The following is a 23,884-nucleotide window of genomic DNA, read 5'->3' on the forward strand; positions in this document are numbered from 1 at the left end:
GGGGGGGTTGGGAAAGTGGCGGTGAAAGCCTCTACTGACACACGCTTCATGGTTCGGATAACCGAGAAGGTAGGTGGCAGTGCTAGAGTTGGCTTGTCCTGAGGGGTGGAGAGAGTGAGCTGGGAGGAACGGAGAAAGTGGTCACTCCAGAAGAGAGGAGTGGTGAGAGGGATAGAAAGGGAAAGGTCTGTAGAGATCAGAACATCCTAAGAACACTGGGTTCTTAGTTGAAGGTTGTTTGTTGTCCATTGTGGTGTGCTTGTACGTGAAGAGGTAGAATGAGATGTATGATATTTTTTATCTTGGTTGGTATCTTTAATGCACTTAGTGATGGTTGGTGGAGGTTTTGGGGTGTTACAAATTCTGGTAGGTGGTTCCCGTTCAACAGGGGTGTGATTTCTTCCTCTTTCTTATTCTATTTTCCATTTGTGTTTCTTTGTCCTTTTTGTATCGTGTCATGTTTTGTGGTCTTGATGTGTCGAGGTGTTGTAGTTTGGTAGTGTGCGGTGGACGCCCTTCTGGGTCGCTTTCTTTCTCAGGATCAGTGGTGAATTAATTTGTTGCAGTACGCAGTGGCATCACCTTGTAGTGGTTGTAGGGTTGTGGCATTTTGCTTTTCACCTCCGTCTTTGATTCAGGTTTGTGGTATATTCCAGGGACGGATGCCCTCCTGGGTTGTTTTCCTTCTTGGAGTCAGTGGTGGGTCGGTGGGCTGCAATGTTTGGTGGCGTCTGTCTCGCTGCATTTGTGGGTTTGTGGTGTCTTGTTTTTGCACATCAGTTTAGGATTCAGGTTTGCGATATACTCCAGAGGCCGGTGCCCTCCTGGGTTGATTTATTTCCTGGTATCGGTGGTAGTTTATGTGCTGCACTACACAGTGGTGTCTGCCACGCTGTGGTTGTGGGTTGTAGCATCTTACTTTTTCGACTTGGTCTTGGATTTGGGTTCATGATATGTTCCAGGGTCAGGTTCTCCCCTGAGTTGGTTCCTGGTCTGGTATTGTTGGTAATCTAATGTGCTGTGATTCACAACGGTGTCTGTCAAGCTGTTGTTGTAGGGTTATGGCAAATTGATTTTCACCTTCATCTTGGATTTGGTTTTGTGGTATATTCCAGTGCTGGGTGCCCTCTGCGGGTGTTTTCCTTACTGGAGTCAATGTTTGGTGGGTGGGCTGCAATGTTCAGTAGCGTCTCCCTCACTGTATTTGTAGGGTTGTGGTGTATTGTTTTTTCATCTCAGTTTTGGGTTTAGGTTTGAGATATACTCTAGGGGCAGGTGCCCTCCTGGGTTGGTTTCTTTGCTGGGGTCAGCGGTAGGTCGATGTGCTGCAGTATACAGCAACGTCTGCCTCGCTGTGTTTGTAGGGTTGTGGCGTCTTTCTTTTCGCCGTGGTCTTTGGATTCGGGTTTTGATTTATTATATATTATATATTCCAGGGCTGGTGCCCTCCTGGGTTGGTTCCTTTACTTGTAATGTCAGTTAATTCGATGTGCTGGAATGACTAGTGACTTTTGTCATGCTGTGGTTGTAGGGTTGTGGCGTCTTGCTTGTCACCTCGGTCTAGGGTTTGGGTTGTGCTATGGGATAAATTACGTTGCAGGGGGGGTGCCCGCCTGGTTGGTTTCGTTCTTTGGGTAAGTGGTGAGTCGATGTGCTGCAATAATCAGTGGCATCTGCCACACTGTGGATGTAGGGTTGTGGCACCTTCATTGTTGTCTCAGTCTTTGGATTCGGGTGTGTGAGTGTATTCCAAGGGCGTGGGCCCTCCATGGTTGATTACTTTCCTTGCCTCAGGGCCGAGTTGATGTGCTGTGACACACAGTGAAGTTTGCCACACTGTGGTAGTAGGCTTTTGGTGACCTGGTTCTCTTAGTGGTCGTGTCTTGCAGCTGTGTTTTGGTTTGGTTTAGGTGATTGGGTGCTGGGCTGTGCAGCGTTTCGGGTTCCCGGTGTGCAAGCCTCCCAGTGGAACTTGTCTTGTAGTTGTGACAGTGGCGAGATAGCAAGATGGTAAGATCTACTCTTGCGACCTTCTAGGGATAAAATGCTAGTGGGTTTGCTTGAGATGTAACTAAATTCAGCGCAGATGCAATATCCAAAAGCACAGCTAGAGTTAAGCAATGGCTACACTGAAAATGCAATTCAATTCAACCTAGAGGTAATATTCAATATTAAAGCACAGCTAGAGTTAACACATTGGCAACATACCCAATGCAACTAAATTGAAACACAGTGGCAATATTAAATATTCAAAGCACAGCTAGGGTTATACAGTGGCTACACTCAAGTGTAACTAAATTTACTACAGAGATAATATTCCATATTCAACGTGCAGCTGGAACCAAAACAGTGACTACATTCAAAACGCAATTAAATTCAGTGCAGGGGCAATATTCAAGGTGCAGCTAGAACTAAAACAGTGGCTACATTCAAAATACAGCTACATTTAGCTAGATGCAATATTCAATAATTCAGTGCACAGCTAGGAATAAGACAGCGGCTACATTAAAAATGCAATTAAATTCAGTGCAGTGGCAATATTAAGTGCAGCTTGATTTAAACAGTGGCTACACTCGAAAAGCAAGTAAACTCAGCGTAGGGGCAATATTAAATGGGCAGCGAGAATTAAAACAATGTCTACATTCAGAGTGCAACTACATTCAACAGAGTGGAAGTGTTCAATATTCAAGGTGCATCTAGAACAGAAATAGTGGCTACATTCAAATTGCAACTAAATTTAGATTAGAGGCAATATTCAGTAATTCAATGCACAGCTAGAATTAAGATAGTGGTTCTAAAGACTTAGGGGGTGTCTGTACTCCTGCTCCCTATATGGTAGACGAGAGGCACAGAGGACCCCAGCCAAGATTCTCTATTGTTGGTAGCAATGGACAAGCAATCAAGGCCTAGCTTCTCAGGAGGTGATGCAGGCTGGTTCTTAAGTACAGTGTAGTCCCCAAGCACTCAGAAAGGAATGTCCACACACTATGTTAGTTAAAACACAGATCTTAATATAAATAAGTTTAACGTTATATACACAATCACAATAACACACTTTGGACTCAGACAATTCTAAAATGGTAAATATATACAGTTCCAGGTGGTACCACTATTACTGTGATTTCATTAAAATGCATCAACTGTATTCAGTTCAAATAGCATATGAATCAACACAGCAAAACAATATCAACCATAGACTTAGGAGGAAGACAAGTTGTTTAAGCAATTGGCAGAATACTGGCCCCGATACCTAGACACAGTTCTGTATGAGGATCGCCCCACCTGGGCAACCTGTAAATGAAGATGCACTACAAGCCCAGTCCATATATTGTCTATTAAAGTCTTATCTTCTTCTATAGTTCTGCAACCCAAATGTACCTTGTGTTGGAGAGTTCTTCGTCTGGGAATTGACAGCCCCTTCTTGAGTGCACTCCCTTTCAGGCAGGAGCCACGGGTTGTCGAGCTTCCGAGATGAAGGAGAGGTGAACGTGGTCATTGAGGGAGCAGCTTCGGTTCTTCCGGTGCTCGTTGACGATCGGTCGAAAATGTCCTACAAGCTGAGACGTGCGGTGCACCTCGACGACGAGTGTTCGTTGCTGCAAAGAGTCTATAAAGAACTTTGGCCCAGCAAGGGCATCGGGTCATCGGCTGCTGGGGTCGGCGAATGGGACGGGACCACGGCTGGCTTCAGTAGCTTCATCGGCATCTCTGAGGTCTTCGGGTGGCGGCAAACCCATCGGCAGATTCACCTCGGTCGTCGGCGGCCTTGACTTTCTCCAGCAGGACGAAAGCGGTCGACGAGATTGAACAAGGGAGTCCTTGGATCAAATGTTCTTAGGCAAAGGGAGCACTGCGGCTCCGGTCGACGACAGCGGTCGTCGACGGTGGATGGCTGTCCGGTGCTTCTCTTTGTTCTCCTTGGCGGTCCCCTTCTCCGGTCTGCAGCCTTTCATAGGTCTGTCTACCAGGGAGATTTGGCAAAGATCAGCTTTTCCACAATGGTCCCTCGTAGCCCGGTAAGAGGTCTCCTAGCCAGGTCCTCTCTTGGATCAGTTCCTAGAAGGCACAGCAGCTTTCAGATTAGCGAAGGACAGCAGCAGCAGTTCTTCTTCTTCCAGTGGGCTTCAAAGTTAAGCATCAGTTTCAATGTCAGTTTCTGCTTCAGCTTCGCAACGATTTCTAGCAGTGAGAGGCCCCCAGATATACTGTTGATCTCCCATTCATTCTGCTGGTTCACACTCAGGCAACCAATCACTCAGAAAGTCAGTCAGGCAGCCAATCAGGCGCATAGTGCATTCAGGCCATTCACTTCTCTCCAGACACTCACAACAAGTAATGTGTATTGGGACAAGTACCCAGCCATTCAACACTCCACACTGCATTCATACCAGTTTCGGGCAGGGCTGTCTCAGTCTTTGTGTCACATACCAGATACTAGACATCCACAACAAGAAATGCGTATTCGTCACACACTCCATTCACCCAGGTCCCACCCCACGGGCATACCCACAACATACGGTTGTTGGGAAGGCTCCAGCCAGTCTGGTCGCCCCTTCCCCACACTACCATATATGGAACTTCCACCCAACAGCCAGTCAGGGGAAGGGACTGAGTCAGGGCTTCCCGGGACTTCGGCAAACACGGTAACAGGCGATGGAAACCAAGAGGCCACGGGGGCCATCTTGTGCCCATCCAGAATCAACTGATTCCAATGACAGTGCCTGGGCATCCCAAAATGGAGGATTCTCAGAGCACCTGTCAATTCAGCACGGAGCTGCCACCAGCCCATACCCTGCACTGTGGGCCACATACAGGTGCCCAGAAACATACACTAGTAGTACAGGGTTGTACTCCCATCCATGGGTGCCATAAGGGTATCCCAAGGGTCTGTTCACCAGACCAAAAGGGAGAGCTGCACCACCAGGAGTCCCACATGAACCCCTGTGCAGAAAACACAACATAACACACATGATAAAGCAATAAAGGACAAGGATATGGAGGCCCTGTCCCTCTGATGCATTTCCAGCATCACAGTCGCCCCCCCCAGACTGAGGTTAAGGAATCTAATCTCCCACGAGATGACACCCTCATCCAGACGTTCAACATACCTTCTGGAAAGACCATCTGCATTATCATGACTCTTTCCTGGTCTGTGCTCAATGGTGAAGTCTAGCCCTTGCAGGATAATGGACCACCTGAGCAGTTTCGTGTTCTCACCCTTCATCTGCATAAGCCACTTCTGTTTGGACCTTGAAGGTAGACCCTGTAAGGTAGGGCCTAAAAGGCCTAAGGCTCCAAACTATACTGAAACATTCCTTTTCAACAGTAGCCCACCTAAGTTCTCTACCCTTGAGTTGTCTACTGATGAAGATGATCAGATGTGCCCTCCCTTTGTCATCTAACTGGGACAAGACAGCTCCAATTCCGGTGTCGCAGGCGTCAGTATGAACGATAAAGGGCTTGCTATAATCAGGAGTACACAACACAGGTGCCTTACACAGACTCTCCTTCAAGCTATTGAAGGCCCTCTGACAGTTTTCAGTCCAATTAACCTTCCTCGGTTGTTTGGGCGAAGTCAGAGCTGTCAGAGGGGCAGATATGGTTCCATAGTCCGCCATGAAGTTGCGATAATACCCAGTGAGGCCCAAAAAGGCTCTCACCTGGGTTGGAGTAGTGGGAGTCTCCCAGTCATGTACATCCTGTACTTTACTGGGGAGGGGTTGGATTTGACCCCCTCCTACCTCATGACCAAGTTACGTGACTTTCCCCTAAACTATCTGGCACTTGGTGGCCTTGATAGTGAGGTTAGCCCTTTTCAAGGCCTGCAACACTTTATTCAAGTGAGTCAAATGATCCTCCCAAGTGGAACTGTAAAACAGCAATGTCGTCTAAGTAGGCCACACAAAAGGCCTTCAGCCCACTGAGTGCATGGTTGACTAAACGTTGAAAAGTGGCAGGTGCATTTTTCAAACCGAAAGGCATGACTCTAAACTGGTAGAGTCCCTCAGGTGTTGAGAATGCAGTTTTTTCCTTGGCATGGTCTGTCAGAGCTATTTGCCAATACCCTGAGGTAAGGTCAGAGGTGCTCACAAATTTGGCAGCACCTATGGTGTCCACAAGCTCATCAGCCCTGGGCAATGGGTGCGCGTCAGATTTGGTGACGGGATTGACCCCTCTGTAGTCCACACAGAACCGCCAATCCTTGGTACCTGCCTGGGAACTTGCCCTGGGGACAAGGACCACTGGACTGGACCAGGGACTGGCCCTGCAGGCCCCCTGGTGCTCTGTCGTCAGATCTGGAGAGAGATGCACTCCCTCCACTGAGCCATCCTGAGGGTTGCTATGTAGCAAATCAGGAAGGGACTCACTCTCATCCTCTTCTTGCTCTGAAGCCAGCAAGAGACATGAGACTTTGGCTCGCCTATGGAAAGGCTTGAGCCTGCTAACATGGAGTACATGAGGGGCTACCCCAGGGACTCCCATGTCAACCAGATAATTGACTTTGCCCATCTTGGAGATTACCCTGAAGGGTCCAGTCTACTTTTATGCCAAAACTTGAGGCTTGGTAGGCTCCTTGTTAGTGAGGCCGCTAAGCCTGAATCTGGTGTCCTCAAGAAGTTGGTGGTACCCCAGGTTAACAGGCCCTTCCTTCTGCAGTTGGCGCATGAGGTGCCCTTGGCTGGTCATCTTGGGACCAAGAAGACTAAGCAGAGGCTCTCTGCCCATTTCTACTGGCCCTGGATCAGAGTAGAAGTGGAGGCCCACTGCAGGACCTGCCCAACTTGTCAGTTCTCTGGCAAGACTGGAGGCAGCGTCATTGCCCCACTGCAGCCATTGCCAGTGGTTGGCACACCGTTTGAGAGGGTGGGCATCGACATTGTTGGTCCCCTTGACCCTCCCACTTCAGGTGGACATCAGTTGATCCTGGTCTTGGTTGATCATGCCACCAGGTACCCTGAGGCTATACCCCTTCAGACTGTTACCGCCAAGGTGCTTGCCAGGGCTCTCCTGGGCATTTTCACCCATGTTGGATTCCCTAAGGAGGTTGTCACTGACAAAGGATCCAACTTCATGTCGAGTTACATGAAAACCACGTGGAAAGAAGGAAGAGAAGGGGTCCCTTTCGCAGAGGCAACCTTCTTGCTCTTCCTTCGTTGTCGTGCCTTGTCGTGCCTTGGGCTTCCCCGTTGGCGGGGGTACCGGACTTGCAGCCGTACCCGGTGTTACCTGTGATTGGATGACCGCCACAGCAGCCATGGGTGGACCATCCATGATCATCCCCATTTCCACCAAATCATTTCCTAAAAATTTTTTAGCGGGCACGTTGTCCTGAACCAGGACAGGAAGCTTTGCTGTCTTGTCTCCAATCGTAATGTTGCCTAAGGCTCTAGGTGATAATTAGGGAGGCCCACCAGCTAACCTGGTGGTTCTCAGAAGAGCAGTTACATAGTCCTATGGCTTGAGCAGTGTCCTGTCCACCACTGTCATGCTCGCCCCAGTGTCTCTCAAGCCAGTAGAAGGCTGACCATTCAAGAGGACACTTCCCAAAAACCTACGGGTGTTCTGTGGGATTGTCGCCAGTAGTTCTGCATACTGGTCCCAGGCCCCAAGGGACACTAGGGAAATCTCTATATGAGCACCAGATTTGATCCCTGTAGAGGAGGGGAGGCAGTGGCCTCCACCTCAGGCATGGGGTAAGGGTAGGTCAGGCTGACAGCCTGGACTCCAAGTGCCTTACCTTTACACTTGGGGTCACCCTTCGTGTGATCCAAAACCCTGCAGTCCCAACAAGTCCCAGGAATGTGGGGTACGATACTGGAACCACTGGGAGCCTGCATTGCAGCAGGTGGACCACTACTCTTATTCCCACCCACATAGGACTTATCCCCACTAGATTTTTGGGTCTTAGGAGAGGAATGTTTTGGTTTATTTGACTCTGATTGCTTCTGGGACTCCTCAGCTTTCTGAGAGGTCCCCCTTTTCTTTGTCCTTTTCCTTCCCAGTGGAGTCCTTAGGGGACACCCGGTGGGAGACCCACTTGTCAGCCAGCCTGGCCAGCTTAAAGGGATCTAAAATGTTCTGGTCAGCAACATCCTGACGCAGCTCCGGTGAACAGGCTTCCGAAAAATGCTAAAAAAACAAAAGGTGTGACAATTCAACAAATGTTTTCAATTTGTGACCATCAATCCACCCCATCATGTTCATGTGTGCAGCACTCACCCAGTCAACCCAAGACACATTCTCTCGTTTCTTAAATTCCCTGAAACGTTTAAGGTATTGGGTAGGTATATTGCCAAACTTGGCTATCAAAGGAGACTTCATGCACTCATATTGAACCCTTTCATCCACAATCAGAATACAGTCATATCCAGTCTGAGGCACTATGCATAGCAAACACTTAGCCCAATCTCTTTTATCAACATCATGAATTGCACAAGCCATCTCAAACGCTTCAATCCACTGGAGGATATCAGAACCCTCTGCATACAAACCAACCAAATCTTTCATAAAGTTGGTGGCTGGGGACCTGACACTCAACTGGTTTCGCTGAAGTCTCCACTCTAGCTTTCTCCAGCTGGATTTTCTGACATTCAGTGTTCTTGTTTTTAAGTTCCAGGTCCTTATCCTCTAGTTCCAGATCCCTGGCTTTAAGGATCACTTGTTGTGCCAACTCCTCTTTCTTAAGTTCAGCTTGTATTTCCAAATTTTTGTATTCAAAGGCTAACGTCATCCTTAATAACTCAAGTTCCATGGAATTCCCTGAAGAAACATTGCAGGAGGTCGGAACAAAGGTAGCAGGAGTGGTGGCATTCCCAGAATCAGATTCAACAACACCCCCAGGGGTAGGGCCCTCATTGGTTACATCCCCCCTTCAAGAGCTTCCCAATCAGTCTGGTAGTCCACTAGGGCAGCTATCAGCTCAGCCCTAGACTGATCCTCAAAGTCTAATTCCCTGGCTTCACAAGCACTCTGGAGAGCCTCCAAGCTCATCCGAGTCAATTTACCATCGCAATAGATTCCATTGCTTGTAATGTAGTTATCTTGTACACAACTTAACCTCAATTTAACAAAGTGTAGATATTTTGTAAGGTGAAAGTTACACACTGATTCTTAAAACCATAAGCTTCCCACCGCTGCCACCAGTGTAAAGACCGGAGGGGGGTACCTGTACTCCTGCTCTCTATATCGTAGAGGAGAGGCACAGAGAACCCAAGCCAAGATTCTCTATTGTTGGTAGCAATGGACGAGCAATCAAGGCATAGCTACTGAGGAGGTGATGCGGGCTGGTTCTTAAGTACAGTATAGTCCCCATGCACTCAAAAAGGAATGTCCACACACTATGTTAGTTAAAACACAGCTCTTTATATAAATAAGGTCCACGTTATATACACAATGGGCCTCATTACGAGTCCGGCGGTAACCGAGTTGGTAAAACCACCTGGTTACCGCCGGACTCATATTACCATTCCGCCTCCGTGATTCCCGGAATTACCGGGGCATCACAACCTTGTGATGGTGCCGGTGTTTCCTCGTCTGCCTGCAGGTGGGCAGTGTTAAACCCGCCAGGTCAGAACACCTGAAGCCATCAGTCGAAGTCAGTACTTTAACCAGGGACCTCTCCACCCAGCTGGAGGAGGCCGCTGAGATAGCCAAACCAGAAGTCCTTCCGGGCTTCAGGCAAATGGTTGAAGAGAGAGTCAACCTAGCTGATGCCTGCAAGACTTTAGAGCAAAAGATAAAACTGAAACAAGTTTTCTTAGATTTTCAGGATCTCTTTGCAGTGGACTCATATGACTGTGGTCGCACCAAAATCCATACAACAACAATTCCCACGGACCCTGGTATGACCCCATTGTTTGTGAAGCAATACAGCTTGCCTCTCGCATCCATGGAGTCCCTCACAGAAATAATTAAAAACCTAGAGTCCCGTGGGATCATTCGTCCAGGCCACAGCACCTTTAATAATCCGGTGCTGGGGATTTTAAAACCAAAACGGCCGGTGGAGACACTGTGCTGACCTAAGGGAGCTAAACAAATGGGTCAAAGGTATACACTGCCACTGACCTGACCAATGGGTACTGGACCATACCTGTCAGTAGGGAGGACCAATACAAGCTGGCCTTTACCTTTGGGGGCAGCAGTACACGTGGACCCGGACTCCCTTCGGATACATCAACTCCGGCAATGAATTTAATATCTTCTTGCATAAGGCCATGCCCGACTTGGGTGAAAGGGGTAACCTGGCCTATGTAGATGATGTTTTGATCAAAAGCTCAACTGTTGAGGAACACATAGCGGAGATCCGTTATGTTCTGACACAGTTGAGGGCTGCCGGAGCAAAACTATCTTTCCAAAAGGCAAAGTGGTGCAGGACCCGTGTCAATTTCTTGGGGCATGAGATAACTCCTGAGGGTCTCTGTCCCCAGGAAAAGAAAGTAGAAGCACTTCTGAAACTAAAAGACACAACTCTGCGTGAGCTAAGGAGCCTCCTTGGACTGACTAATTACAGCAGAAAGTTCATTGAGGATTACGCAGAGATCACAAGACCCCTGATCCATCTGTTCAAGGGGTGGGGGTCAAGTGGGAGTGGGGTCCAGAACAAGCCGAGGCAGTAGGACAACTCAAAAGAAGCCTCTCACAAGTGCCTTGCCTAGCTTACCCTGTCAAAAACAAGGAGTTCTTCTTGGAGACAGGGTTCTCAAATACATGCTTGACCACAGTATTATACCAAAAGCATGACAAGGTCAATAAAGTCATCGCCTATGCAAGTAAGACTTTATCCTCTGTGGAGGAAAAATTCAACGATTGTGAGAAGGCACTCCTGGCAACGGTGTGGGCATTGAAGAATTACCATCCGTTCATCCAGGGGGAACACATCATAGTGGAGACTCCACACCAGCCTCTGCAATATCTTCAAAGTGACAGTATCCAGGCCGGAAATGTGAGTAATTCCTGAATTACTTCCTGGATCCTGTCAATGCAAGGCTTTCCTGTGGAGGTCAGATATGGCCAAAACAAGAAGAGTCCCCTTGCGCAAGGTCTGGCTGACTGACTTGCATGAATGTGCCAGAGAAAACTGTCTCAAGGACGAAAGTCTTAAAATCAAGGACATCATGGAGGCGTACCTCAATTCCCCACACAAAGTCTATGAAGAAGACATGTGGATGGGTGCTCCTACCATGTTGACAGCAACGGGGAAATGAACTAGTGGCCGGCGTGGGGATTGCCTGGGTGAATGATGCCCCAGAACCCTCCACTGGGTACAAAATCAGTCCCTGTAGTAGTTAAGGGGCAGAGCTGATGGCTGTGCATCAAACCATCCTCACTGCTGTCCAACACCAACTCCACAAACTGGTCATAATCACTGATTCAGATTATGTCCGGAACGGGTTCGTGGAGCACCTGGTTAATTGGAAAACCAGAGGCATGCTATGTGCTAACAATTAACCACTAAAACATGGAAAATTAATACAAAATATTGATGAGCTGGTCACCTCTAGTGGGATGACCATCTACTGGAAAAAGATCAAGGGTCATTACAAAGAAGAGGGACCTGACAAAACTGGAAATTACTTAGCTGATCAGCTGGCCAAAACCGGAGCCATCCAAGGGGATATACTTGAGATCGAGTCTCTATTGGGGCAAATCCAGGTCACTGCTATCACTCGGTCCCAGACAAATGCTCACAATGAACTCTCAACTGCCCAGTGGAGTAAGGAGACACCAGATGCTGATTTAATTACGGCTCAAAAAGGGGATCCAATAATTGGTACGTTTTATCAACACGTTGAAGACCCTGAGAACTTTCCCCTGACGGATACCGATTGGATTGGGAAGGAGGACCTCAGAGTGTTGATGAAACGTCCAGAAATGTTCCGAATCCAAGACAGTTTGTTAGTGAGGAGATCCATATCTGACTGTGACCAGTGGGTGGTCCCTACCTCATTCCGAAGCCTGATGCTAAGTCACGCCCATGATGCGGCCACAGCCAGTCATCAGGGGTTTCATACAACATTAAAAATCTTGCGAGAGGTTGCATACTGGCCACACATGGGGCAGGACCTTAACCAATACTTGAATGGGTGTCTTGTGTGTGCACAATTTCAGCCAACATCACTCACACACCGTGCTCTCCTCCAAAAGAGGGGGATGACACTTCCTTAGTCAGATTTACAAGTCAATTTCATCGGGCCCGTGATTCGGTCCTCTAGGGGGAACAAGTACATGCTTGTTTACTAAGTGGGTGGAATGTCTCCTGGCCCCAAATCGCAAGGCAGAAACAGCAGCTGCCCTGATGATCAATCACATCTTCTCGCGTTTTGGATTACCCCAAAGGATTGAGTCAGATCGAGGTAGTCACTTCACCAGCAAAGTGATGACAAAGATGTGGGAGATACTTGGGGTAAAAAGGAAATTACACATTGCATACCATGTGTCCTCTAGTGGTAGAGTTGAGAGGTACAATAAAAGCATTGTGAGCATATTAAAAAAGTTTGTGGCAGACTCTGGGCCAAGTTGGGATATTCGATTACCCCTTGTCCTGATGGCCATCAGATCTACCCCTTCTTCTGCAACAAAAATGTCTCAATTTGAGCTGATGACTGGCCGAAGGATGGTGCTACCCCAGCATCTGCTCTACACAACCCAAGAGCAGACCTTGATAAATGCCTCCACAACTCATGAGTATGTTGAGAATCTGAGAAAACACCTTCAACATGCTTTTGCGTATGCTCAGCGGAATCTAGAAAGATCTGCAGACAGTATGAAGAACCACTATGACCTTAAAACAACCAAAAAGGAAGATTAAGTAGGAGACAGGGTACAATTTCCAAAGGAAACAAGCCAAGGAGCGCACATTTCTGCCGAGCTGGCGGTGACCATTTGAAATTGTGGACAGAATCTCACCAGTCGCCTACAGAATCCTCATCCCCAAGGGAAATTTGACAGAAGGGGAAGACAAGTGGGTCCACATAAACCAGCCAAAGAATTTCCATCCCAGGCATACATTGTGGCAAATAGAAGAGCCTACCGGAAACCCAGAGGGTGAGAATCCAGACACCTAGGGAAATTATTAAATTGTCATTGATTACATGCAAGGAAATTATTAAATTGCCATTGATTACATGCGAGGAAATTGTTAAGATTGTCATTAAATATATGCAGGGAATATTGTCAATTGTTATTGAATGCATGCAGGGAATATTGTCAATTGTTATTGAATGCATGCGTCTATCCCACTGCTGAAATCTCGCTGGGAACAGTAGTGGGAACATTTTCATAACCACGTTATGTTCTGTTTTCTAGTACTGGCACTAAATCCACCTAATCACCAAGGAGGACCTCCTCAGGGAACCGGTGGATAAACCCAAGAGATCCGGAGTGTCGCTTCACACTGGAAAAGGAAAGCATGAGAGAAGACGGAGTATCATTCCCATTCCAACCAGAACTAATGAAGAGAGCGGGTCGCATCAATCACTGACAGGAGAAGCAACCGGATTTCGTCACATGGATAGAAAGAAAAATCCCATGTGCCCGACTTCCCCATGACTGGAAGTTAAGCCGAAGTCGGGGGTGGGGGGCTTTGTGGGATATTCTTACCCATGCCGATGTGCCCCACTGCACCCCTTTGCCAATGGGGAAAGAATTAGCCAGAAATTGATGCGCTAACCCCTGTACGTGCAATTATCTGCAAAACGGCGCATGGTTCACCATCATAAAAGGCTGCACACCCCTGCCACACACAGTCAAAGTTAGTGTAAAAAACAGAACTCACTGCAGAAGAATGCCAGTGGGTGTTGTTACATGTAACATGAAGCAAGGCCACAGAAGTGGGCTAAAAACCGAATATGCTTTTTAAAAATGCAACCAATTGCAACCTTCAAAGTGCTGTTTTGGTGCTAAATTCAGTCATTTTCCAAGTGAACTATTGAAATGAAAGGTATGCTGAAATCACATATCCTCCAGTTGGCTCAGAGAAAACCGGGCCTCACTGACTGACAGCAGCTAAGATATGTATTTCATGAGAACCCAGTCCAGCAACAGTTTATTTTCAGTTACACGAGAAAAATGCAGCTAAAAGTGGCAACATATAACAATCCGTCTCATTTTCAGCTGTGCAGAGAAAACTCCAAGCAAAGGCTGAATATTTACTTCCAGATTGCAAACAAAGTTCAGCACTCAAGGACAGAAATGGTGCTGAGTAGATGTGTATGCTGCAAAGAAAAATCTGATGTAAAAGACTCAGTTTAAATGTGTTTTTTCCATGAAGAAATTGCAAAAAATCACCTTTGTAAAAGCAATTTTTGTGAAGGGCTTAATTCCTTTAATTGTCAACATCCCATATAAACGCTGTTCATTTTATATCTTCTAAATTAAAGATTTTAGTGAATCCTAAAGTAACCCAGTTTGGAGTTAACTGGTTAATTCTGATTGGACAGTGCCCAGCCTTGGAAATCTAGAACTCTTCCTGGTAGATATAGGGAGTAAGCATGATGAGCTGTTATGCCTGGGAGACTTTAACATATGGGTAGAGGATATGACATCTGTGGATGGCAGAAAATTGAGAGAAATCTTGGAAGCCCATGCATTGCAATTTCTAGTAGTATCCCCTTCTCACTGTCTAGGCCACTGTCTGGATGTCCTGTTATATCGAGTGGAGATAATTTATTTCGGAGTGACAATCCCAATGTCATGGACAGATCATTACGCCAGAATATTTGAATTGAAACTACCTAAAAAAAAAACTAGAAGTGTATACAGAAAATCAGAGGGGATACCATTGCAAGCCAAAGATCTATTGAACATCTCAGGGGAGGCCCTGAAAGATGCTTTAGCAAAGATTGAAGATGCCCTCCCATGTGAAGAGTTTTTCAATAGAGGGATGGAAATCATGTCTATGGTATGCAATGAACAAGCTCCACTCCAACAAAAGAAAACTAGGAAGACCACTAACCTCGCCAGATCTGGTCAATAAAAAGCTACATTTGAGAGCCTTTGAAAAGAAATGGTGAAAAAATTGCACAGAGAGCAATCTAGGACAGGTTAAAAGCTCGCAAAGTGAATATGGAAAAGCTATATTTGAAGCCAAATCCAAATTCATAACGGAGAAGATTAATAAAGTCATGAACAGGCCTCGGGAACTGTATGCAACTATCTCCCAGTTAGTCAAACCTGGTTGTGCATCGGCAGCACCAGAATCATCACAAGCACAGGCGGATGGCTTTAACAATTTCTTCATCAATAAAATAGAATTAATACAGGGTAAGATAGGGGAAATTAAACCATCAGACCCCCCTGTAGTTCCAGAACCAATGGAGGAAATAAATAAAAAAATTCAAGCCCAGGATATGGCGGCTGGGGCAGACCAGAAGTTTTTTATGTTCTCTGAAGTGTCAGAAGAAAGGGTTTGCTCTCTGCTATCTACACTAAAAGCAACTAACGATGCGCTCTTTGCTATTCCATCATCAGTGGCCAAACGAATAGCTTCAGATATCACCCCTTTCATTACAACATTTTTCAATAAATCTCTCATATCAGGGGTAGTACAAATGATTCTGAAGAAATCGGTAGTCACGCCACTGTTGAAAAAGAACAACTTAGACCCCAACATTTTTCAGAACTAGAGACCAGTAGCAGGACTGTCATGGCCAGCGAAACTCCTGGAAAATATCGTCACAACCCAGCTACAGGAACATGTGGATCAAGAGAATTTGCTTGATCCGCTGCAATCTGGGATTTGACCAGGAGTGGGCCCAGAAATGCACTGTTGACAGTATGGGGCGATTTGCTGGAAACGGCGGACCAGGGGGGCTTGTCCCTGCTGGTTATGTTGGACTTATCCGCTGCATTTGATAGAGTGAATCATAGGACATACTTAACTGTCTGAGTGAAGTTGGTGGGGTGGGGGAAGCAGCTCTCAGATGGTTTGAATCATTTCTCTCCAAAAGAGAGCAAAGAGTTCGACTTGGAGACTTTATGTCAGATTCAGTACTATTAAATTGTGGTGTTCCAAAGGGATCCTCCCTTTCCCCACTGCTTTTTAATCTATATGTTACATTACTTATGGATATCCTTAGGAAACATGGCATACATTTTCACTCATATGCAGATGATACCCAGGTATTCATAAGGTACATAATTTGGAGGAGACCTATGAAAATGTGGAGCAGCGCCTGCAGGAAATTCAAACCTGGATGTGCGCCAATCAATTACTGTTGAATGCCAGTAAGACGGAAGTGGCTTTATTTGCATCAAAATGCCTTCTACAGCAAGAGCAATTACACCCCTTGCCTCCTGGGGACACAGTTGGAGTTCTCTAAGGAAATCAAGAACTTGGGATGTATCTGGGAGGACAACATGGGAAGTGGAGCTCAGATCAGTGTGAAGGTTCAGGCAGCATTTTACTCACTACGCCTGCTGAAGCATATTCTGCCTTTTATTGCGGAGGAGGATAGAGTGGTGGTTATTGGTACTTTGGTCAACTATAAACTTAACTATGGCAATGCATTATTGTCAGGAATTCCAGTCTATCAGCTACGCAGATTACAAGCGGCTCAAAATGCAGCAGTCAGGCTGGTGCACAGGGTAAAAAAATCAGCCGCAATCTCTGATCTAAGGAGAGCCTTATATTGGCTACCCATAACATAGAGAATTGAGTTCAAGGTTCTGTGCCTGGTTTATAAATGTGTTAATGGCACAGGACCACGCTACCTAACGGATAAAATCAGGAAACATGCTCCTACCCGACAGCTGCGCTCAGCAGATAATAATCTGCTTTTGATACCACAGACAAGGTGCGTGAGTAAAGGAGACCGTAGATTCGGAGTCTACGGCCCAAGAGTTTGGAACAAAATGCCCAGAGAAATCCGAGCGATTACAATTCTGACGGAATTCCGAAGGGCTGTAAAGACCTACCTGTTCTGTTAGAACTTATGAAGTTGGGTTGACTGATCTTCTGACTTTTTATAAATGTACTGATAGAGGCACGTTTCTAATTCTAAAGATTTCATCTGCGCCTAGTTACGATTAATTTCGTCCGGTGCGCTATACAAATGCTTCAAAAAAATCAAAATCAATGTTGACCCTAGGCTGCTAGTAGGAAGCCCTAAGGGATGCTGGAGGTTCTCGCATATTTAGAACAAAGACCTCATTAGCCATTCGTCTTTGGCTGAGCCAAGGACAAAGGACAGGGTGAGCATTGACCCCTTCTGGGGAGGGGCAGGAAACGTCCCTCTACACCCCACCCTGATCAAAGGGATTTGACAGCTGTAGTTTGTTGAAAGGAGAGAAAAAAAACTGCTCAAAGCAATCTGTTGTTTAAAATGCATATTTGTGATTAAGTTTTGAAAACCTTTAACTTTGTAACATGAAGGAGGACAAATCTAAAAATTGGTAGTTATAAATCTAATGTTATGCTTTTTCTGTGGAGACATTAGAGAACCCTGTACTACATAAGGACCCAAAGTTACAGGAAAAGAATAACTGTTGCAAAACTATTGATGCTGCAAATATGATATTGTATACCCATGTTCTTGTGTAATTGCCCAGATATGTATTGAATTAGAAATTGTTAGGCCAAACCGTTATGATTAAAATTGATAAAATTACACAGAACAACAAAGACAGCTCTCACAGAGATGGGAATTGGACGTAAGGATAACTCCCGAAATATATAATGTATGTGTCCGATTTTAAATTGTGGTCCAAATCAATGTGGAAGTTCCCAAATCCCATCATAAAGATGACAGCTCTTTTCTGACTTCCAACCACAACAAGGCAAGTGCCTTTGACCACTCACAGCCGTAGGGGTTTGAAATTCTGCCCCTACCATAAACTTTGTGATGTCCCTTTGCAGGATAAATATAGGAACTTCACCACACATAGACACATGCTTTCTGACCACATCCTGATTTCCACGCAGCGCTTTGTTCCTGACTTCTTCATCCTGTCCAGAACTTTTCATCTTGTTCCTGTGACCAGAAGGGCCAATCTAATCCAATCCAAATCCAGTCTGATGTGCCAGCCAATTTGACCAGAACCGCACAGCTGATCCAATCCCGCCAGAAGTGCTCTGCTGCCAGTAGACCCGATCCGATGACCAGAACCCTGACTGTCCAATTTTAATTTACAGTGGACTGTAAGTATAACAGGAATCAGAGTAACCCATAGTATATTTGCATTGTCCTATCCCAATCTTAATCATCCCATCTTTAACTTCAGAACCCTAACATTGTCAGAACCATTCTTGCGTTGATTTTTCCCATTTTGTTTCATTAAACCATAACCCATTGGTGATTTGGATTAAATAAAGTAATTTCCATACAAAACGGAAACCAGAGTATCATACGTAAAGAGTTACAATCGGCCGTGCGTAGCTGGAGATTCACGGGTGGCATTCTCTTTTTCATAGTTATTAATATAGTTTACATAACTCAATCTGTCATTTTTAAAACCAAATTTCTGCTTTTCTCTGCTCTATTTTTTCAAAAATGCCTCTCACTAATACATCCATAACTTCTTCAATTTTATAGCTAGAGACTTAATTTCAACTCTCAGTTAAACCTAAGTCGTGTAGCTACATTCACAACCAAGAATAAATATTTTTTAATAATAAAAATAATAAAAATAATAATATCGCTGTTTAGGGAATAGAAATGCAAGTGGTACATCAGTCTTCCATGTGCTGCTGTACTTTTAAATACACGCCTGAAAGATTAAGAAATTACCCTCTCCTGCAGTGCACACCCCCAGCATCAGTTCAAACAGGTAGAGGGGAGCGCTTCTGTTTTCTAGGCCTTTTACAGCACATGCCATTTAGTGTGCAATTGGCAGTGAGGGAGGAACTGGGCATCTGATGCACACATTCAGATGCACATTGTGAATGGGGCACTACTTTTCTGGTGTAAGTGAAGGACTTATCACTTGCTTCAAAAATATATTTGATGAGCGGCCTTAGGCCTTTCCCCTGAAATAAAAAATAAAAAAAGGTAAAGGTAGTTTGACGTTTTTTAACCACAACATGGTAAGAATGTCTTAAAAGCCCAGTTTTCAGTGTTTCACAAAGTGAAGGGCGACTCGTACGAGGCTGAAGAACAATTTCACATGTAATAACAAAGAGCAGAGCATTATTTTCTGTGTAACTAGCTTCACAAAGATGCAACATGCATAAGAACTTGACATTTCATGCCCCCCCATCCCCCACCTGGTTTGTAAACGTGGGCACGTGCCAGGGATGTGAGAGAAGCAACGAGAAGAATGTGTGGGCAGGAAGAGCGCAGTCGGTGCAAAGTTCCATTTGTAATTTTTGCTTATATGCCAGGCTGCCCCTTGCAGTGCGTTGGCAGGCCGCACATGCGATAGACCGTCGCATAACCAGGGCTGTGGAATGCACCAGAATTCCATTTCCTGATGTCCGCATGCCAACTCCTAACAGTTTCATTTGGTTTCTTTGGGTCTGGGGCTAACCTTTTGGCTTACTGCACAAAAACCCAGACTCATTTAAAAGTGGAAAAGGTCGCTTTAATGTGACAGGCCAAAGCTTACAATCAAAACGCTTAACTGGCTCCATGGCCTAACAAACTAAATAGCTATTTGAACAATCAATTAAATAACTTAAACATTTCCCATTTTCCCCCAACAGTTAAATAATTAAATAACCCATTCCTCCCTAATGATCCCTTGGATCCTACCGTATCCTTGCCCCTTTTCCAGGCGTCCCGCTTTCTCCCCAGGGGCCATGCCCCTCCAGGCTCAATACCTGATCCCCCGGGGTGACCTGCTTGTGCAAACAGCGCCACCCCCTCCTTTCCCGTGTCATTCCCCCATTGTGCTTCCCTCCCCCCACATCAAAAGAGGCCATGCCCCCGGCACCCCGACCAACTTTGACCCCCTGAAACTCCCCTCTACACCCAACTCCTCTTACCTGTGACCTGCAGCCAGCCTGACCTGCCACATCAGCAACAATATTATACACACCGCTCACGATGCCCTGACCTGTCACACCAAACTACCATCCCTACCCTCTTAACAGACCCCTAAACCATAAACCCCCCCTCCCCCTCATAATCCTCTGACGAACGTCCCCCCCCCCATTACATAACTAACTTCCCTAAACAAAATGAAGGGGTGGGAGGGCGGGACAATCGCCAAGTCCTAACCGTCGCCTGCCTCCCGAACCTTCCCTGATCCCTTAAATACCCCGGGCGGGGCGCTCTACACCCCCACGGCCACTCGCTGGCCGTGTGCAGCACCAAAATACTCCCCGGGGGGAAACGCTTCGCGTTCCCCCCGGGGCCCCCCTTTTGGCTTACTGCACAAAAACCCAGACTCATTTAAAAGTGGAAAAGGTCGCTTTAATGTGACAGGCCAAAGCTTACAATCAAAACGCTTAACTGGCTCCATGGCCTAACAAACTAAATAGCTATTTGAACAATCAATTAAATAACTTAAACATTTCCCATTTTCCCCCAACAGTTAAATAATTAAATAACCCATTCCTCCCTAATGATCCCTTGGATCCTACCGTATCCTTGCCCCTTTTCCAGGCGTCCCGCTTTCTCCCCAGGGGCCATGCCCCTCCAGGCTCAATACCTGATCCCCCTGGGTGACCTGCTTGTGCAAACAGCGCCACCCCCTCCTTTCCCGTGTCATTCCCCCATTGTGCTTCCCTCCCCCCACATCAAAAGGGGCCATGCCCCCCGGCACCAGAAAAACCCTCCCCCGAGGAGTTCTTTCTGCCCCAACCCCCCCCCCAACTTTTCTACCTCAAACTTTTTACCCATTCTCCCCGCCAAGCACCCCAGTCCGCCGGATAGTGATTATTCCCATACACGGACAAGTGTACCCCCACCTCTCTAAAGATAAGGAGACCCTCATATGTTATTTCCTTATGGTCCATGACCTGCACTGCCACCGAGGCACAAAATTTTTACCCTTTCTCTGTTTATCCCCTTCCTGGCCCGTTCTATTGCTCCCCCCTTTTCACTCCCCTCCACCCTCATCGCGGCAACAACTTAATCCATACCACCACTGCTTGAGGCCACATTTCCCGCACCCACACTAAGTCCCTCTTCATTTTCCTTAGCAGAGCCAACCCCGTATCTCTCACCAGGTCATTCTCCCCTGCATGCATAATCACCACCTCTGGAAACCCCAAGCATCCCTCATCCCTGCCAATATAGGAAGCAGGTGATCCCACCGCAGGCCCCCCAACCCGTGCCGTCTCACCACCACTTCGTTGTAACTGCACCCCTGTTACCTTCCAAACCCCTTTTCCCCACTTCTTTCCCCAGCCCACTTAACAATTGAATGGCCAACAAATCAAAACTTGCGCCAACTCCCCTTCCTTTCGCGCAGCATCTGAAAAAGAAAATACAAAATCACTGACAAGTCAAAATATTTCAACACAGTTGGCCCGCCAAAACCTAACCACCTTTTCAGCATCCCCATTATCAAACTCCCTGCCGTACCCCTTGTATTTCCCAGCCTCCAACGACCCAATCTTTTCGCCTTGGCTTCTGAAAAAACCCAGCCCAGTACCCTCAGATGCTGCGCCCATCCTAAAATAATGAGTCCCAAAAACCTATTCCTTTTCACCCACTGCCACCAACTCCTTCCGCAATACCCCTAGCACCTGAAACTGGGCATAAGACCTTGCTCCCACGACCAGCCGAACCCAAGAGTCCCTTCCCTCCTTATCCGTCTTAGCCTTTTAATCTTGATGTCTCAACCTACTTCTGTAATTTGAACATCTTCCCATTGCAGTCCCCCTACCCCCCCTTTTCCCCCAACCAACTCAAAAAACCTTGAAAGCCCCCAAACAATACCCACGTAAAACAAGTCGCAAACCGCTCCCCTACAAGCAATAAACCATTTGCTCCGCTTGTTGTGCCCAGTTTATTCCTTTACATTCCTGCATTGTCCCCCCGCTCCCATCGTCCCCCCTGCACCGGGGGCCCACGTGCACCCCCGTCCATGCAGGCCCTTCCATATACTCTTCAAGCTCCTCGCATCCCTTACCACCTTTTTCCCACCTGCACCAGGGGCCCTAATGCACCCCCGTCCATGCAGGCCCCTTTTCTTCCTTACTCCTCTCCACCGCTGCACCAGGGGCCAAACCTGCGCCCCCGTCCATGCAGTCCCTTCCATATAACTCTTCAAGCTCCTCGCATCCATTACCACCATTTCCCGCCTGCACCAGGGGCCCTAATGCACCCCCGTCCATGCAGGCCCCTTTTCTTCCTTACTCCTCTCCACCGCTGCACCAGGGGCCAAACCTGCGCCCCCGTCCATGCAGACCATTACACATAAATTCCTCTTCCGGCACTTCTCTTCTCTGCCCCACATTTTTTTTTTTTTTTTTTTTTAAATTTAGCTGCACCAGGGGCCCTAGTGCACCCCCGTCCATGCAGCCCCATCTCCTCACTTCCCCCCCTGCTGCACCAGAGGCGCTCCCGCACCTCCGTCCATGCAGCCTGAAGCCTACTCACCTTGTCGTGCGGCAAGCGTGAGGGCTTCCCCACCGTCGACCCTGCCCTCCAACGACAGCTACCTCTCCCTTAACAATTTCCACCGTTACCTCCCCCCTGGGCCCTCCCCTACCTACGCATCTTCCTCCTCACCTTTCTCCTGCCCCCTTTAATTTGCTCCCAACAAACCTTTCATCAAACCTTGTGCCCCCCACCTCCTTTACGATAAACTGAGCCCGACCTACCAGCACACCCCGATTTACCTGGCATGCGGTCCTTCCCCCCCCCTTTCTTGCCCCGCTCCTCGCCCTGACCCACTGTCCCCTGCCTGAAAACAATCTGTAACCGGATGCCGACCCGCACACCTGCTGCACTCGTGTTTAAATTTGCACATCCACCTCGTGCAGTTTTCTTTATTGAACGCCCAACATGCTGTTGAGGGCTGTCCTCCGCCTCCTCCCCCCGCCCCCTCATGGGCGGGGCGACCAAGAAGGGGCCGGTAAGGCACAGGCAGCCCACTTGCTGTGTGTAATGTCGGGGCAGGCCTCGTTGGAGCCATCCATTGCAGCCAAAGATCCATGTCTATCTCCCCCCAGACCACCTGACTATCCTCCGCCATTCTCGCTCTGAATTCCTCATCATAGCGTACCCAGGCAAAACCCCCAAAACTCGTGAAAGCCTTCCTAATTACGTCCATATATTTAAGCAGGGCCACGCAACGCTCCGGAAATTTTTCACAATACACACTGGCATACATAATAAACGCCGACGTCCAATTCTCAATAGTCACCGGGACCCTTGGGCGTGACGCCAGTTCCCTCTCTTCCTCCTTAGACCCCTCCTTTGCTCTCACTTCCCTATGGAGCAATTTAAAGACATCCACAAATTCCCCTGCCTGAATCTTCTCCCTGGTCGCTGCCATCAAGTGCGCCCCCAATGGCTTTGTTATCCCCATGTATGGCAATTTCTTCTCCTTTCCCTTTACCTCCCCCTCTTTGTCTTTTCCCGCTTGCACCTCGAGCCCCAATGGCTCCGCCACCTTGTCCGTTTGGACCTCCACCGAGCAAATGTTCTTTCCAACCCCTCCAGCACCCACAGCCTGCACCCCTACTTCCTTCATCACACCTTGTAGAACCCCCAGCTCATCCTCCAACCCTCTATTTGTGACCCCTCTCTGCCATGCAGCTGACCATACCCTTTCCCTCTCACCTCTTTCCACGCCCGCCATCTGCGGCCTGGTCTCCACACCGCTGCTCCTCCTCTCCCTTCTCAGAGGGCTCCTGCTGCGGGGACAAAACATGTCAGCACAATCGCCCAGCCAATAATCTCCTCGACCCGTTACGCCCCGACCCCCTTGTACTTCCCTTTCCCCGTCCCACCTTGAACTTCTTCTCTCCTCCGCCCTTCCCCTTTCCGCC

This window comes from Ambystoma mexicanum, chromosome 7q (genome assembly GCF_040938575.1).
Source record: "Ambystoma mexicanum isolate Mex_15411 chromosome 7q, UKY_AmexF1_1, whole genome shotgun sequence".
Classification (NCBI taxonomy): Eukaryota; Metazoa; Chordata; class Amphibia; order Caudata; family Ambystomatidae; genus Ambystoma; species Ambystoma mexicanum.